The following is a 17,622-nucleotide window of genomic DNA, read 5'->3' as shown; positions in this document are numbered from 1 at the left end:
GTCCCCTACTTTCTCACTTATAAATTTCCAATTTATATTTCAGCCGGATACAGCTTTTTTTAATTCGATTATTTGACACGGCTCAATGCGTTAGCTTAGAGGAGCCATGGGTCTTCTATATATTTACAATATGTAAAAAATACATTTTACAATACATTTTATTTTGAGCCTGTAAGATTCCGTGCGCGCAACTTGCTATTGCGAGCGGAGATCTTTTTTCGCGTTGGGAAGATGTTCCTTCTTTCGTCAACTTCAGGGTTATTGTCGTTTACGTCCGTATAATCATCTTGATTACTGCCTTGATACTCGCGATCAAATGTTCTTCCTGGCTTCTTGTCCTTGCGGGTCACGAATGTGAACACTCCATCCTTGGTGGTAGCATCTTCACTGGTGGTATTAGTTGTTAAGTTTGCAGTACTTGACGCAGCGTTTGCACTTGTCATTATTGCCTTAACTGCAGCCACAAATTTGGCAACCGATTGCAGTTCACGTAAATTGGGGCTTGGGTGTTGGCGTTTTTTGCTGCAACTGAGCTTTTCTCAGCAATTTCTGGACAGGGTTGTCCGTAGTGTGCCGTTTGTTCACAGAATTGGCACGTATGTCCTTGATATGTGAGTTCGCTGTGTAATGATATCACCCCTTCTGTTTTGTACTGCAAAGTAAGGTAGAAGGGAATGGGTTGGTCTATCCGCATTATCACCACAAAGACACCCTTTGAAATACCTGGGAAGTAGTTTCTCCATGTGTTCTCCGTAATAGATTCCACTGCTCCGAAACTTTAACTTCTATATTTCCATTATCCATGTATATCTGAATTTCCGTGTTGTCACAAACAAGCACGTGTTTTAAGTTGTTCTGCGAAATGAATCTTATCGCCTGGGCGAGTTTTTTATGGTTATCAACACCGCATGCCTGACGTGCTCAAGCTGTATGGAGGTGACTTCCGAAAACCGAAGCTGCATTTTCACCTTCAGCAGATGTTCCACATCACGAATACTTGGTCTTATGCGAAAACACCTGAAGTCAATGGCTACGGTGTTAGGCCGAAGGGTACAGCTTTGTTTATTACCTGGAGAGAACCAAACGATACCATACGCAAAGGCAAACCCACTGAAGCTGGGGATGAAAGATTTGGGTGGGATAGAAAAGAAACACCCGTGAAAACTTTTAACAGATCAGCGCAATCGAAAAGTGACCTGCCTGCACTCGATTAGTATTGAGACTCGAAGACTCTGTATAATGAACCGAAGCAATGTTCGAGAGAGCACTCCTGCTATCGCGCTTTTTTTATTTTTATCCTAAATTTTACTCATTTTTAAGGGATTTGAAGGAGCACGCTTTTCGCAACCGTCAGTATTCACGCGTGGTGTCGTGGAAGCGACTCTATTTCCGAATATCCGAAAATTCACAACCTAACAAAGTACTCACAATTAAATTAAATGTTGTACTCCTCCTGATTTAAAATTGAATTATAACACCTTAGAACCGCAAGACGGTGCTACATCTAGATGTTTAAATGATCAAAGACGATGTTCTTGTGATCAGTTAATGACGGCTCGAGCTGGTTGAGTGAGTACCAGTTTACCAACTCATACGTAATACCGTCAGAGCAGAGAGTTACACCTAAAACCTCTTCTCATGAGGAACATGCAAATGCTGGAACCGTTATTTCTCGAAAAACTGAAGCCGTTATTTCTCGATAGTCATTACCTTCTGCAACTAAACGTAAATGTAATGCAATCGACCGAGGGTTGTGCTGTTGTATGCCTGGTATTACAGTGTGATCCATAAATTCAGCGTAGTCGAGCCATCCACGAATGCTACGATAATTGTCAGTTTTGTGTCCTTGATGGCTTAGGGTTGTGTTGTAGATCTCTTTCTACACTGACTCCATCGTTGAGTTGGAGATGTACCCCGAAATTGTTTGGTTTCTCGTGTTATAGGGCTCACGTGCAAGTGCCTATCAACCGGAAAATCAAGCACTCGCTAACATTAATAACTCGGCTGTTTGGAGTATGGATTATCTTCTTTTTAGTTGCAAAAAATAGATGAATGGATACCTCAATTATATTTTTCAATAGTATTGCGTATCTCGGAGTCTGTGTCTCGCGCGAACATTTTACAAAATTGACGGCTTTATCGTTCTATGTCACACCCCGCGGAAGTATAGTTATTAAAATGCGTATTCGTACGCCCTCCATATTTCTACCGAGAGTCGCACAACTGAAGAATAATTTAAAATTAAAAGATAAAGTGCGTGAGTAGTTAGTTAAATTACAATATCTACCAAGATATATCCTGATTCATTTCCCTACCTACTAACACCAATCCTCTCCTGTGACACTTGTGGATGATGCAGAGAATTCCTTGGCCATAATAGTCACAAGTGTTGAACTAACGTTCCTTTCCATCCCAAAATTGACTTTCATGGGCGTGGCCATATACGTTATTGATCATACTATAATTTTAGTCTTTTTAGGTTGCATGTTGAGTATGATGTACTACTCCCAAGTATCATACAATTGGTTCAATATGCAACATTACTGGGCCTTGATCAATCACGGGAAACTCAGGGGCGGTCAACTAAATTAAGCTATGCTAAGCTAAGATTAGTGAATTGCTTCGTTCAGCTCCATCCTTTTTTAAACGACCGTGCTGTTTTCAGTTCTAGCACAACCTTTCACATTTCGTCTAGCGTAGTTGAATCCGCAACTTGTCCAACATCCTCAAACCGTATTCTATTTGAATCTCCTTAATTTAATAACAACTCTTCCTTCTGGAAGCCTGATAGAAGGAAGGGCATGTCGCCGACACAGGTAATTCACATGTCATGAAAATGCACAATTGTCCTTACTCTGGAAACTTTGGAGGATCTTTGAAACAGTCGAATGATGTATATCCATCAGTTTTCCCGAAGCGCGATGCCACAATGCAGGATTTTGCTGATTTTCTTCTATCTCGACCGGAATCTCACTGGCAACTGCACAGCTGAGCGTATGTAAACAATACACTCTAAGAAGAAACAAACTTTGCTTCATTTCTAGTGACTCACCTTTTACTATCGGATTTTTCTCGCGGAGTAATGTGACAATATGATCTGGATCAAGAAAGCGTGACAAATCAGCATTACCATGTGGTTCTGTAAACAATTTCACGAACATGAATTGTGTCTCTGTAATGTACTTTTTTGCTCAGCGCAGTTTTCGTTTTCTTTCCGCACGTCGCTCTAATCAAATGAATAGAGACGTCCTATAAGTTTTCCTATATCTACTGCTCGTACCTATGATTGGTCGCTAGCAGCTGGGCACAACTTCGTCATATCTCATGAAACAATTCACAAACAAAACTGAACCCGTTAATCATATTCCGAATTTTGTGAAATTATTGTTATTGCGAAAATTTTAAGATCATGTGTAGAGTTGCACGAAAGTGAAAATGATTAGGGATCAGAGCTGTAGCGTGCGGTTGGCCAGGTTGGCCCCCGCCAATGGCGCCAACCTTAGCGGGGCACAAAAATCTTGATCTGCTTTCTAAAATAAGTGAGGTTTAGTCATAAAAAGTCAGGATATGAGTATCATTCCCAGGCAAAAAGTCACACAAAATTATGCTACCGTCCTGTTAGTCCAGAACAAACAACAAATAAGACAACGACTTCAAATATCCAAAATATGCGAAAATTTTTGCAAACTTTTTTCATTCGTTTTCCCAGTTTCATAGAAACACAAGAGGGGGAAATATGTGGTGATGGGCAGTTAAGGAGTTACATATGTTGAGATCGGCCAAAAAATTTAAAAAAGAATTATTCTTTTATCTTAAAGTTTAGGTTCTTAAGAATGTTATCCCAAATTTTTATCGGAGTAGTGGACGCAAAATTAGACCGTTTTCCATCTTGCTCTCTTACGGAGGCGTGAGTTATACTTGAAACTTTAAACGCGATTATCTCGAAAAGATTTTTGCCAAAAACGTCTTTACGGTGACTACCGATTTCAAAACTTTTTTTAAAATTGTTCGTGAGTTAACTACCGTGTTTTTTCAGGTGAAAATAGTATGGTTTTTGGAAAAAATCGTCCCTGTTTCAAAAAAAAAGAAAAACATTTCTCAATGAATAATTCAAGGACACCACAGGTACCTATACTAATGAATTTTGCTTAGTTTTATGCTTTCAGTTGAGCTGATGGACTGGAATCATAGTCACGACAAACCACTTTAAAAAACGCGTTTTGCGGAAATTGCTATAACTTCGACAATTATTAATATTTTTTTAAAGTTCTCAAGTGGATTTTGCAAATTGGACATTGTACTACGTTAGACGTTTAACAAGTATTTCATAAAAATATGTCTACATACCTTTACAAAAATTCAAACTTTTCCCTTTTTTCGGCATATCAACATATATAATCCCTTAAGCAGTCCAGCTGCTGCAAACATCGTATAGTAAGCTAGATCAATTATCATCGAGAAGATAACCCCATGCCGTACCATGAGAATTGAAGTCTCCTCGATGCACTAGGTTGAAATGTCACTTGAGATTTCTAGTGTTCCTGGAAACGTTGAAAACTCTTTGTTTTTTCTCAATTGTCTAAGACAAAAAAAGCCAATCTCGTCCTTCAGTAGATCCACGCATGCCAAGTATGAATCGATATCTACATCAATTTCAACTTTTTGAGCAGGCATGTAAACGCGTTAGTTCCTCATCCTCCTTGTCACCTCGGAGACTTTGGCGACGATTCTTGTTCGACATCCATTTTAGAATCATTTGGGTCAATTCAGGAGAGTTAATGTTTGCACGGATCTAGATCCAGACGCAAAGTGAAAACTGATGCATAGGAAGTAAGAGACAAAAATCATGCAAGATATAATTCGAAAGATAAGTCTGTATTTGATAGTAATGGAATAATGTGGTTATCTGTCTTACACGATATATGTCTGGAAAATAACCGGAATGCCGTGACGGCCCTTGGACTGGTAAATAAAATCTAATGATATGCAAAGTAATCAACAATCCACCAATCAGTTCAAAGTTCCTAAAATTGTTTCCTCAGTATACTTGATATACAGTAGAGTGCCAACATTTATGGTTTTCCTGAAATTTCAAAACGGACACAGTTTAAAAGTATTGGCACTTCGAAAAAATTCTTCATGCAAAATTTAAGAGCAATCGAAAAACAATGTCATGAAGCTCTGGTGAAATGTTGGAAAAAACGTATTTATGGTACAAGGAAAATTCTTGAATTTAGATGCGGCTTGAGTTTGGAAATGCAGCTTTTATGTATGCCAAATGTTTTGTCGAAATCTGGTGTCAATTCGAAAAAAAACATTTTTTTTATTTTTATTTGTTTGTTAAAACAATTTTTTACGACAAGATACAAAATCCGTTGTTTCATGCATTTCTAAGATATTTGGCAAAGAAAATAAACTAAAAACATCTTATCAACTCAAATCCAGAATTTTCCAAGTTCCATAAATTCAGGGTGGTAGTAGATCTCGGCATTTCATTACATCGTAAGCCATTTAACATAAAAAACTCGAATTCAAATTTAAAATATTCTAAGGGTCCTTTCACTGGTGAAAATATTTGCACTTTGGCTCTTTTGCACAACCCCTTGATCGTGTCCGATTAAGCTAAACTTTTGAAAACAGACTTTTTCTAGGTGCTAATGCTGTTGAGATCCGGCCGATTATTAAATTCGATGATTACCTGTTCCTCATACATGCCATTTGCACTCCAATATATAGTCTTCTAAATAGATACTACCTCCATCGCCTTCAAACACCTAGCTTCAACTGATTTCATAAATATACAGTAAACGATTTGTGGTTCGAATTTGAAATCAACGACAGTCAAGCATGAATTAAGTAGGGAGTAGATGTGCCATTTCCATGTACACAAATTATTGTTTGAAGGTCGAACTGAAAAAGAAAGCCACAGTAAACACCAAAGGGGCGCAAAACTAAGACTCCACCAAGGGCGCCAGAAGACCACGCTACGACTCTGAAAATCTTTAAAATTTCTCATGCATACCACATTGATTGTGAATAATTAATTAAGAATGAAGAGCCAGTTAACACATCTCTGAATAATGTTTTAGGATTGCGTGAGCCATTTTACAAGCGAATAGCGACTCGTGCCTAATAATCTAGGAAGCATAGACAATTCACAAGTTCATGAATAATATTTTAAGATTTTGTGAACTATGTCTCGAGCACAAATCGGGATTCGCGACCAATATGCTAGGAATCATGAACAATTTCAAGAATACATGAAATATATGTTATGATCATGTGAACTATTTCATAAGCACGAGTGATGAACCGTGACTAAAATGCGAGGAATAATAAAGACGATTCACGAGACATGAATTTATCCATGAAAAATATTTCGATTGTCATGAAATAGTTTGGGAGAAAACATCACCACAGATTTGATTTCGTGAACTAATTCACAACCACGAAAACTAGATCATGACCAAGATGAAATAAATCATGTTCATGTCACCTCAAACAATTTTCCTTCCTGGATAAAATCATGAGTAATCATAAACTTGTGAATTAGTTCACGGACAAAAAACGATTTGGTTATGACACAGTGGAATCTGTGGCTGGCGATCACAAAAAAAATAGATATCTCCTCGAATTAAATCATTATGGATGTGTTTCGGAAAGAAAATTGAACACCATTTTAAAACACATACCTTTTTATCACGGTCATGTTTTCGAAAAATGAAAACGTGGTTTGTTCCAGAACTCATGTCACGAATTATTCACGAATTTAGGAACATTTTTTTCGTGTATACTGTAGTACTTTTTAAACTAATTATCAGAGTTTACAATTTTCGCATTCGTGAACAGAATAAGGCGATATTTCAGCCAGGCCCGACGAGAGGGGGGGTCAGGGGAGGCAACTACCCTGGGGCCCGGGTCTGTTTTTGGGGCCCGCATTTTTAACTGAATTTAATTTATTTTGATATAATTGTTGAAGTTTATTGTTTCTGTTGGCACTGCAAATATACCACAATCAACTACGTTCCAGTCATTCCAATGGTTTTCTGAAGTACGTGAACGTAACCCTATTAGATTCATTTAACAGTGCAATTAAACCATTCTTGTTTCATTTATCGCAAGTGTTTTTAAAAGAGTTCGTAAAAAAAGGTTGAATACGCACAGTACAGTATGAAGTTGTATACAATTTAACATATTCTTAGCTAACTGTTACTAATAAAAGTTGGATATTTTCGGAATGGGATTGACGAGTAGATGACGAAAATCAATGTATGAAGCCATTTTGAAAACTAAGATGGCGAATTCCAGTTAAGATATCTGCATAACCTAAAATATTGACATTTTCGAAATAAAGAAATCAAAGAATAGATATAGATGTAGTGATTTGAGATGCGGATGATATGATTATAGAAAATTTTCTCAACCAGAAGGCCTCTAAAAGGGCATCGCTCATTTATTCGTCAAACCCGCCTAAAAATACCCTCATAGTTTATACAGAAATTATTCGAAATAGCTCCAAGCTACCATTTCTATCATCTACTCGTCAAGCCCGTTTCAAAAATTCCCAAATTTTCAGGGTTATCGAGATTATTGTTCAATCGGACGTCTCCATCCTGGATTTCAAAAAGGTACCAAATATTCATTTTCATCATGTACTTGTCAAGCCCGTTTTGGAAATACCAATATTGTTAGGGTTATCGATAATGTCGCTCAACCAATGCATTTTAGTAAGAATGTAAAGCGAACTTTTTTTACTATCTAAATCCCAAAAAATGAACACTTTTTTACGAACTAATTCAATTTACGAACCCTTGGCTTGGTTCGTAAATGGAGGTTCCAGTGTACACATTTGATGAAGAAAAATATGGGAATTTAACTAGATACTTATTCTACCCATTAGTATTCACCAAAAGTTGAAACTCTTTCTCTCACAACTCTCTGTCTCAGTCTTCAGTGTTGGATCCCAGTCATCGCCTTCGTAATGTTTTTTCTCTGAATGTTAGCGCAAGTGTAACAACTGATTCCAAACCCGATTTTACCATGTTCAGAAACCGATAAAGAAAATTCGTTCAGGTCATAGTGACAACTGCAATAGCTGAATCCAGTACCTCAAAATCAACAGCATGTACCAACAACAAGAAACAAGGCAGCATCAGTGGTGCGAAATTGCACATTTAGTTGCTTATTTCTGATAAATTTGCTGAAACAGTATTCAGTTTCAACTCTTCCCTCATTCATTCACTTCCAAACTAACTGAAATTTTATGAAGAATCGAATGGTTGAGTGCAGAGGAAATATAAATTCAATCACCAACCAAAGCATTTATTTGTTATTATGTGGACATTTTCGAGCATAACTAAACTGCGTAATCTATATCTGGTGCACTTTTGCTTGAAAAACCCTCTCAGAGTTATCATAGAAACAAGATTCAGTTTGCTCCTCAAACCGAACATATGCGAACATGAATGCGTTGTACCGAAAAATCGAAGGACGAGGGAAACAAACCAAACATTCGATTCATCGCGGCGGCATGAATTGAATTTTGTTTCTCTTTCAAGCTCACGCAGGGATGTCAATTTTTCTAAGCTCAGATTTAGGGCAGCATTAACGATGGTAGCATTAACGTGCGTCAAGGGAGCATGAACGATGGGAATATGGACTGTATGGCAACGCCGGATTCCAATTGCAATGGCAAGTCGGACGTCGTGAGCCATTCTGATGGCCAGCCACAAATATTCCTTTATTATTTTTTATTTTTTCCATCTATTACATGTTTAAAATACTGACGACTCTGTTAAGCTAACGCATTGAATCGTGTCAAATAATCAATTTTCATAAAAAATAGTTTGATTGAAACGGTTGCATCCGTATAATTTCTATAATCGATATTGAAATAAGAAGTCATATATAGTAGGGCCCGTCAGTACTTCAAACCCTGGGGACCGGCGCGGCTCTCGACGGCCCTGATTTCACCTACTTCGACCAGCAATAAAAAAGCAAACATACAATGTAACATTGTTTGCTCTCCAACTTTTCCCGACAAGACAGCATTGGATCTTATCTTTTCGTGGTATAATATGAGATGATATTTTCGCGCCTAATTTAAAACTGCCGAATAACTAATGGTTTCGTAAAAATTCACAAAAATGAGTAGATACAGATCCTTAGAATGAAAAAAAATGCAATAATGTGGGGAAATAAATTCTATAATGTAATATATTAATGATTTTTCTTGAACTTAATTTATCACGAGGTTCGAAGCAGCGAAATTATCACGCTTCCATACTGTATTGTCAGCAAATTCTCGCAATTTCTTGAAAGGTGAAAAGTTGGGTCCGTGCCTACTAAGGATGAAAAAGCTGTGCGATAAACTGCTTGTCGTGAGAATGAGCGAATATTTTAACCTCTGCTAATTATCGGTTGTCCTTAGAGGCTTCCTTGCAGAACACCTCAAGTAGTTTCTAGTAAGATTGAGCATGTTGCACTTGCTCTACCGAAGACGGATCGCTTTGAAAAAAAGAATAGTAATCAATCTGTCAATAACTATAAAATATCTAGTCGATGACATGTTGCTCGAAAACAATGTTTTAATAACATAGACAACAAGATTCTTGGTACTAGTCCATATGATAAATTAACATTAAATCTAATAATATTGTCGAGGATGGTTGTGTGATATGCTAAATTCTTCTTTACTCACAAATTCCAAATTCCTTTTTCAATATCGTGACAAAATTGTATTTGGTCGAAAAATCGTGCCTCTTTTACCATCTGGCAGAATTCCCCTATGATTTCAGAAAAATTTTCAAAGGGTTCCTTTTAGCAGGAAACTGTTATCTTTCCGGTGACTGTGATCAGAACAATTAGAAACCTGGCAACAAGTCGAAAAACTAATGTATCATTCAAAAACTACCCTCCGAAGCTCTAAAATTTATTTTTACTACCCTTTAATATAACATTCGTTCAAGTGAAACCCGTCCCGCCCAAGTTTCATACAATCCAACCATTCCAACTAGCAAGATTCCTGCTCGATACCTGCACGCTTCCCATTCTTCCTTTGAAAACTTTGTCCAACTTGTCTGTAATTTAATCACACAAAAAATCCACGAGCAGCGCCAGCAATCCGAGCGCAAGTAATTACAGACCGAAATGCAAATTTAAATAAAATTACTACACACCTGAACCGATTTTTTTTTTGCTGTGCTACGGCAACGGAACGTACCTAAAATCCGTTGTTCTAGGAAATGATTACATAAAGCTACCCTCTTTTTGTCGACACCGAAAGAACCGGGCGAGACTCAATTATACGGAGCTCCGTGGTTTGTGTGCCGCGCTTAGTTAGTTAGTTATCTACCAACCGAGATGGCGCGGAAAGTTTCGACGAATGTTACACCCTGTCGAATGCAGGTTGTTGCTCGAATTCTCTCGCGTTCCAAGCTAACCAAGTTCGAAGCGTTTTTTTTTTCAGACAGTCGAATAAAGAACCCCTTGGAAAATCGCTTTGGGTTCAGTTAAAAATACAATTACACAAAGCGATGGTGGAAGAAAAATGTTCACGTGAAAGCAACTAATTACGATGGGTAAGGTGTGAGAACGGTCTTGGTAAAGAAAATACCCACAAACAGGGCAATGATCAAACGACAGCTTCTAGTTCATAAATTTGAAGTTCATAACCTGTGTTCATCTTGTTTAAGCATCTTAAAGCCACAGCCTGGTTGACTGCGCGTTCCGGCAACGTTCAGGTCAATGTTTTTTTTCCTTTCTACAGTTCCGCCACGGCTCATTACCCGAACTCTCATTCGAGTGAGAATGAAGCGGATCAACTCACTACCGCAACCGTTGCTGCCTGGGCGGTTTTCTGCCTGATTGGGTCGGAAGAGACCGATTGACAAATGAAACGCTCCATTTCCGAGCAGATGCCAGATTGGCCGCTAATGCTAACGCTGCTGATGGGAAATCAATTTCCAATTTTCCACCCCTCTACACTGTACACCGATAGGGGGCGGTAATATAGATTTCCAAGCGAACGTTGAGCTAAAACGCTTTGCAAAATCGCAACCAATAACTTAGAATCCCTATTTTTCTTCAATTTAGATTCAATTAGGTTAGCGGGAATAACCCCTGTCGGATCGGTTTCGGTGGGGCTTATTGTCTGATTTCGTGACCGGTTACCAGTAGTGATCATCAGCATCGCATCGTGGGTGGATTTGTTCATGCCTCCTCGCAATCTATTTTAGTATCTTCTCTGTTGGTGCTAATTGATTCGTATTTGGATTCGATTATCAGGGTTTGTTTGCTTTTTCCGGGATTCCATTTCATCGATAGTTGGTTGTGTTTTTTTGGGAAGAGTTTTTCTAAATCACCATTCAAGATTATTTTTTCTCAACAGTGCACTGAAATGAAAAATAATTTGAAAATCATTTGCTAAATGAATTTCCAAGCTCGATATTCGATCCCAAAATTATTTCGGTCACACGAACTGCTAAATTCATATTGTGTTTCAGACGATTGTTTACTTAGCACACTGAAGCTAAACGTCATCCTTTTAATTTCATATAAAAAAATAATAAAAAGCACTCGCACCAGGTCCTTACCACCACTAGCATTTTCGTTTTTCCTGATGCTGCACCGGTGTAGTGCAAAAAAGAGGTGACTGATTACACTTTTCGATGTTTTAGATGTTTAAATATATGTAGAAAAACTGGCATGTTTGGGAAAAACTGGCATGTGCGGATGAGACGTCACTTTTGCCTCTACTCCTAGATCACATACTCAATCCTTCTGCTGTGTATTTGTTGCTCATCGGGTAACAATTGTTTTATTATTATTCAAAAACCAAACCGAAGTGTCAATAATAAACAAATCTTTGGAAACTTTTCAACTTTCTTGATTTCTTTCTCATTCATTTCAGTTCTTGAATTTTCAAAAATTATACATCCGGAATGCAACAATTTGTTGCATTCATGACAATTAAGCAATGCTTTTTAAGACAATTGAAGTTTTTAAAACATTGGGAAAATTATTTTTCATTGGTGCTTTTATATTTTATATTTCAAAAAAGATATTTTAGGTAGCCGAATTTTATCTTCCTAGCTTTGCCCCCATCGGAGTGATATCGCTTTAAAATTGTTTTATCTAGAAATCTCGATACATATTTATTTCACTAAGCAACTGAAACTTTTTGTATTTGTAAAAGACTTCAGAGTCGTTTATTTATTCATTTCCCCTATCACTTTCACAAATTGTTTACCAATCTAACTTTTTTAAATTTGATCTTTAAAGTTAATCCCAACCAATTTGCCTAAAGTTGAATGTGTCATCAAATTTAAATGTTCTTGTCCATCTTTTGTGCATAACTTTTACCACACCCACCCAAGATCACTTCGGCTTAAAACCACCCCATCAAATATGTCCATATTCATAAGTTTCAAGGATAAGTGGCACGCCGTGGTAACGGCCAACCTCCGCATCATCATACTCCATCACACAAACACAAATCAAATACTACCACAGCTGATGGTGATACAGCCGGACTCCGGCGCATAAATGCCGACAGAGAGCAAACCACAATCGTTTCCCAAGCTCCCGCCAGGCTCGACGTGGGCAAGTGGAACTCAAGCACACTAGTCGACAGAAGTAGCAGTTTCTGCCCCGAAAACAACAAACAAAAAAACGACTTTGGGATTCAACTTTTCCGTAAGCTGAGAAGCTGCATAATAATACAATTATTCATTGAATAATTAATATTAAAGCAGCATTTTGAATGAGGCGGGTGGGCTCGTTTTAGGATGCCGACAAACGGGCAACTGTAAGGATTCTTTGGTACGAAACTATGGAGATGCCGGTAAAAGTTGTTGGTACTAGTTTCGGCATTGGTGCTGACCATGTGTGATATATTGGTGGTCTCTGAGCCAATGCTGCCACATGTGCACACATGATTTATCTCGAAGGGTGCTGATGTTTTAATTTTTTTCCGGTAAAGATAGTTCAGGGTTCAGAATTTGGATTGATGTTAAAAAGTACAAATTTTCAGCAGTATGAAGTTTTATCAAAATATTTACACTTCAACGAATCTGTAGTATTTAGGTTGAAGACCGGTTTTTTTTTCGGTTGCAGTCAGAGTTAACAAAAGAATTTTAGAAGCAAACGCAAAGGTCCATTATTCCATTTCATTTCCCATTGAGGAAGTCGCTTGAATCGCGATAGGTTTATGATAAGAACGTCACGCAGTCCAAAATCTACGATTATAAATTTATATATTTTTGGTCGGTACATTTTTTTAAGCCTATAATTACAACCATTTTAAAAAAAATGTATTAAAAAGTTACAATACAAAAATTCTTCGAATATTTTCGCAAAAACAAGCCAGCTTCTTTGATATTGAGGGTAGGTACTTTTAACACCGTCTTTATTGCTTTGGGAAGAAACATTGTGTCATAGTGTATCTTCATATATTAGCAACTGAGTACACGCAATGCTTAGTAACAGACATCTTTACTCATGGATTTTCGACTTATAGATCCGCTATAATAATGATCGGTATTTCAATTCATACACTTTTACACCCTAAATTAAGAAACTATTGATTGTTATCGCCGGATTTCAGAAAGGTTTTGTAGTCAAAACTATAGATAGCTCATCGAAAAAACATAAGAAGCAATTTGGTCGTATGTTCCCTCAAAAAAGCACACTGGACCTGTCTTTGCGACCAAACAAACACGGGCAGAAAGTTGAAAAAGATCCAGAAGAAAGCACAGACCAAATATAGACAAAATTGTCCAACCTGCTATGATTTATCCGTGCAAAGCTATATGCCAAGCACCGCCAGTTCAGCTTTAGTCCAAAAGCGACCAACGGGTGTGGTTTTGCAGAGGCAGAGAGTGGCTTGATCACCACATCATCTGGAAGCTAAGGAAGAAAAATTACCGAACGAGTCAAACGTGTTGGGGTTCACTATAAATTAATTTCAAATTTTTGGCTTACCACTCGATTCCTCGTTTGAGCCTGACGATGACCAGAGGTACCGGGGAAGACAGATGCTCGGATGCCAGCGGGATGCTCGGTACATGTGTGTTAACATGGTCCAGAAAAAGTTGGCAAATTTTGCTGATGATGGCACTACTGCTGGTGCAGTTCGAGCTTCAGGAGAACGCACGGTTGGTAGGTGACAGATACGGTATCATCACTCTTTATTGAGATCACAGAACGATTTGGTCGGTCAGGTGGGTTTCGGTTCATGGGGTGCTTGACTGAGAGGTAGGATTTGCAACATAGAAGCCTTAATTGAATTCCGTTTAAATGTCCTGCGGGCGATGACCATTGGAGGCAACGGGTGATTGTATAGAGAATGCTTTGGCATAATGACCACAACGGATTCGTCATTGTTAAACCTGAAAAAATATGGTTCTTATTAGGCTTATTATTCTTTAATTTTATTCCCGATCATATTTTTATCAGCTCAGTGGTTAAAAACTTTTCAAAAATAAAAAAATATTGGGCTCATGCACAAATGAGCTATCATTTAATGTGGTATGATGGACAGGTATTGGTCCAAAACAAATATTGCAAAAATAGTCATCAAAATTTTTTATTTCTTGTGTTCAGTCCAAAGTAAGAAAATCTTTTTCTTGTGTATCTCGTCAATGCAGAAGACATTTACTTCAGCCAATCGCCTGAAGAATTTAAAAAAATTGCCGTTGAATATGGAGTACGCGTCAAAGTCAAAATGGCGGTGTTTTGAGACTGAAATATAATAGCAAATGTCGGATAATATACAGTTTTCTTGAAAAGACATTCAGCACGTTCCAAAAGGACCCCTGAAGTACATGAATCTCCATTAAATTGCTTATGTTTTGGCGTATTCACACATACCGCCAACTTACCCCGGGGCCAGGGTAAGTTGACGAGTTTACGGCATCACATATTTTTATCTCTAAAAATGGACATCTCTGAATTTTATTAAAATTTATTATTTATTATCATTTTAATAAAATTCAGAGATTTTGCCAACAGTCTGCCCTTTCATGCCACATGTTCTATTGTCCAAGATCTACCTACATCAAAGCGGTAAAAAATGAAAACTGAAAGCACCGCCAACTAGCCCTGGTCTCCCTACCAATGAAAAAAGGGGTTTCATGCATTTAAGGGTTAAGGTAGGACAGGGTGTACGGGTTATCCATGGAGAGAAGGTTGGGTTATGTAAATTGACCACGTGGACATTACATTATATGATTTTATAGAAAAGTTGAAAAAATTTTCATCGCATTTGGGATAAGCGAATGATTTCTTCCTTCAAACTTTTCCACTTAAATTTTCTGTAAAACACAAACTTCGATCCAAACTGTCATTACAAATCATCCAGAAACACTTGATTTAATCTTCTGCCATGTTTTCAAAGATTTTTCGATGTGAAAGCTAGTTGTTGACATTATATGCGCCAATTTTGGATACCTACAAACTACAAACAAACAAACATACATATAAAGTTTGGCGGACAAAGCTAAAACTATTTACATCCAGTTCTTTGCGTCAAAGCTGTCTAACACATTAAAAAAATGCGCTTTTTTCGTGTAATAGGGATATCTCTTCTATGTTATTAAAGAAGAAGTTGTCCCGAGCATACCCTAAGTGACAGGGCGTCCAATGTGCTTCAACCAAGAATTTCGAATATTCGCACACACACACACAAATAAAAAGCGAAACGAACTCCCTTCACCGCTTTGGACGCTGGTGTTTGATTTTCTGCTGCTGCTGCTGGAGACAGGTGGACGGTATCTTTCGACCAGTCGGAACAACAACGGCCACGTTTTCCCTCGGTTTTCTGTTGGCTTTTCCGCCAGCAGTAAGGGAATGTAGTCTAGGTTGGGACGGGTTTGTTTAGAGGCTGATATCTTGTTTCCATGATAATATTTTTTAGCTTGTAGTGCACCACTTTGTAGATATATTATGTGGCTTAATGTCTACGAATGGAAGATGTTTACTTGCAATTTTAAATAAGACTTAGGATCAATTTTCTGCATGACGGCAGAATGGCCAAAAAAATTGTGTCGTATAGGTTGGGACACTTCAAACAATTTAAATAATTAAAGACAATTTAAACTTTAATGCATTATATTTATTTTTTGGTTAATATTTATTTGTTAATTGGTATTTTAGAATAAGAATAAGCAACTGAAAGACTTATTTACTTCCATTTGACAAAGTTAATCTGATTCACAGTTTTTACATGTAAAACTTGTACGCAATGTTGTACGCATGCGTAATTGCATGGTGTCCCAACCTATACGACACGCTTGCCCCAACCTATTTTTCGAAGAAAAAAAACCAATAATGCACACGCAAAACCCTGATCAGTAATAACATTTCAGTTACTAATTAACACTTTAAAATTATTAACGTTGCAATTTCGACGAAAAAGATTCAATTTAAGATGGCACAAAAATCAGCACAACAAAAGATTTTTCGCTCGTTTTTTGACACTGCTCAGTGAAGCTGTGACAAGAATGAACTATAACTTCAACTTGGCATCAAAAGTGAGCTACGACCGAGTCTAGTATATGCTAAAAATAACAGATGGCAACACTGCATAGGAACGAAAATATCGAGCTGTCCCAACCTATACGACAATCCCTTACTTTACGTTTAGCAAAGTACTTATGTTGGAACCACACTAGCGACAGGGCGATCGTCGGGCTCGTTCGATTCCCGTGAATGGCCCAAGTAGATACCTCAGTGACCTACATCCGGTGAATCCGCTGGCCTATCTGCTTCGCTCTCCTTTGACAATAGATGAGTGAAAGCGGCGTGATGTCGCTGGGTCCTTAATAGTTAGCCAGGGGAATTAAGTGGCTCCGTTTCAATTAGCTTTCGTTTTCCGTTACGGTGCTGTAACGAAATCAAGGATTAATTTTGGTGACCAATGGTCAGGTTTACCCTCTGCCCCTTGCTGATCATTTCGTCCGTCTTCTCCCTCGATCGTGTGTGCGCCCATGTCATCGTTGCTAGAGTAGCTCTGGTTTCCGCTGTTAGATGTTTGGTGCTTTCCGTGTTTTCGAGCTTCCTTGTTTAATTCTTCCCTAGGTATGTTAACTATTGACTTGGCGATACCATCCCGATCAGAATGAAATAACAAGATTATAACAGAATGAAATTTTTGTAACATATTGTGTTATAAATTTGGTCTCGTTAGTAATTAAAATAACAGAAAATTATAACAAGTAACAATAACAAGTAACAACGGGAGATATAGTTTTGAAATATTCTTGTTATGTGTTTCTGATCGGGATGGCATATTGTTTGTTTTGCACTTTTGGCTGACTGTCTGTTGCGTATCACAAGATGTTGCAGGTTGTTTGTTAAAATTGTTTGCAGTAGCTGAGTTTTCTTTAGTTGTTTCGGTGCATGGCTTACCGTAGTATGCCGTCTAGTTATAAAATTGGCACGTTGCTGTCTACCAAGTATGAAGATATAGATGGTTCAACCGCATTCGTACCACCGAACATCGTTGAGAATACCAGGGAAAAAGTTTCTCCAAGTGTAATTTGTGACGGATTCCACTTCTTTATAGTTCGATATAAATCTTTTAATATAATTGGTCGGTGTTAAGTCAGACCGGACTAAGTG

The 17,622-nt window shown here is 37.9% G+C and overlaps 1 protein-coding gene across 2 annotated transcripts in view; it reads left to right on the top strand.

The window, feature by feature from the left end:
• The window catches only part of LOC131693801 (uncharacterized), a 317,280-nt gene that overhangs the window by 85,444 nt on the left and 214,214 nt on the right, over window positions 1-17,622 (top strand). The gene's annotated exons all lie outside the window — the stretch shown is intronic.

The sequence above is a fragment of the Topomyia yanbarensis genome, chromosome 3 (genome assembly GCF_030247195.1).
Source record: "Topomyia yanbarensis strain Yona2022 chromosome 3, ASM3024719v1, whole genome shotgun sequence".
Lineage (NCBI taxonomy): Eukaryota > Metazoa > Arthropoda > Insecta > Diptera > Culicidae > Topomyia > Topomyia yanbarensis.
This window is presented reverse-complemented; position numbering and strand designations above follow the sequence as displayed.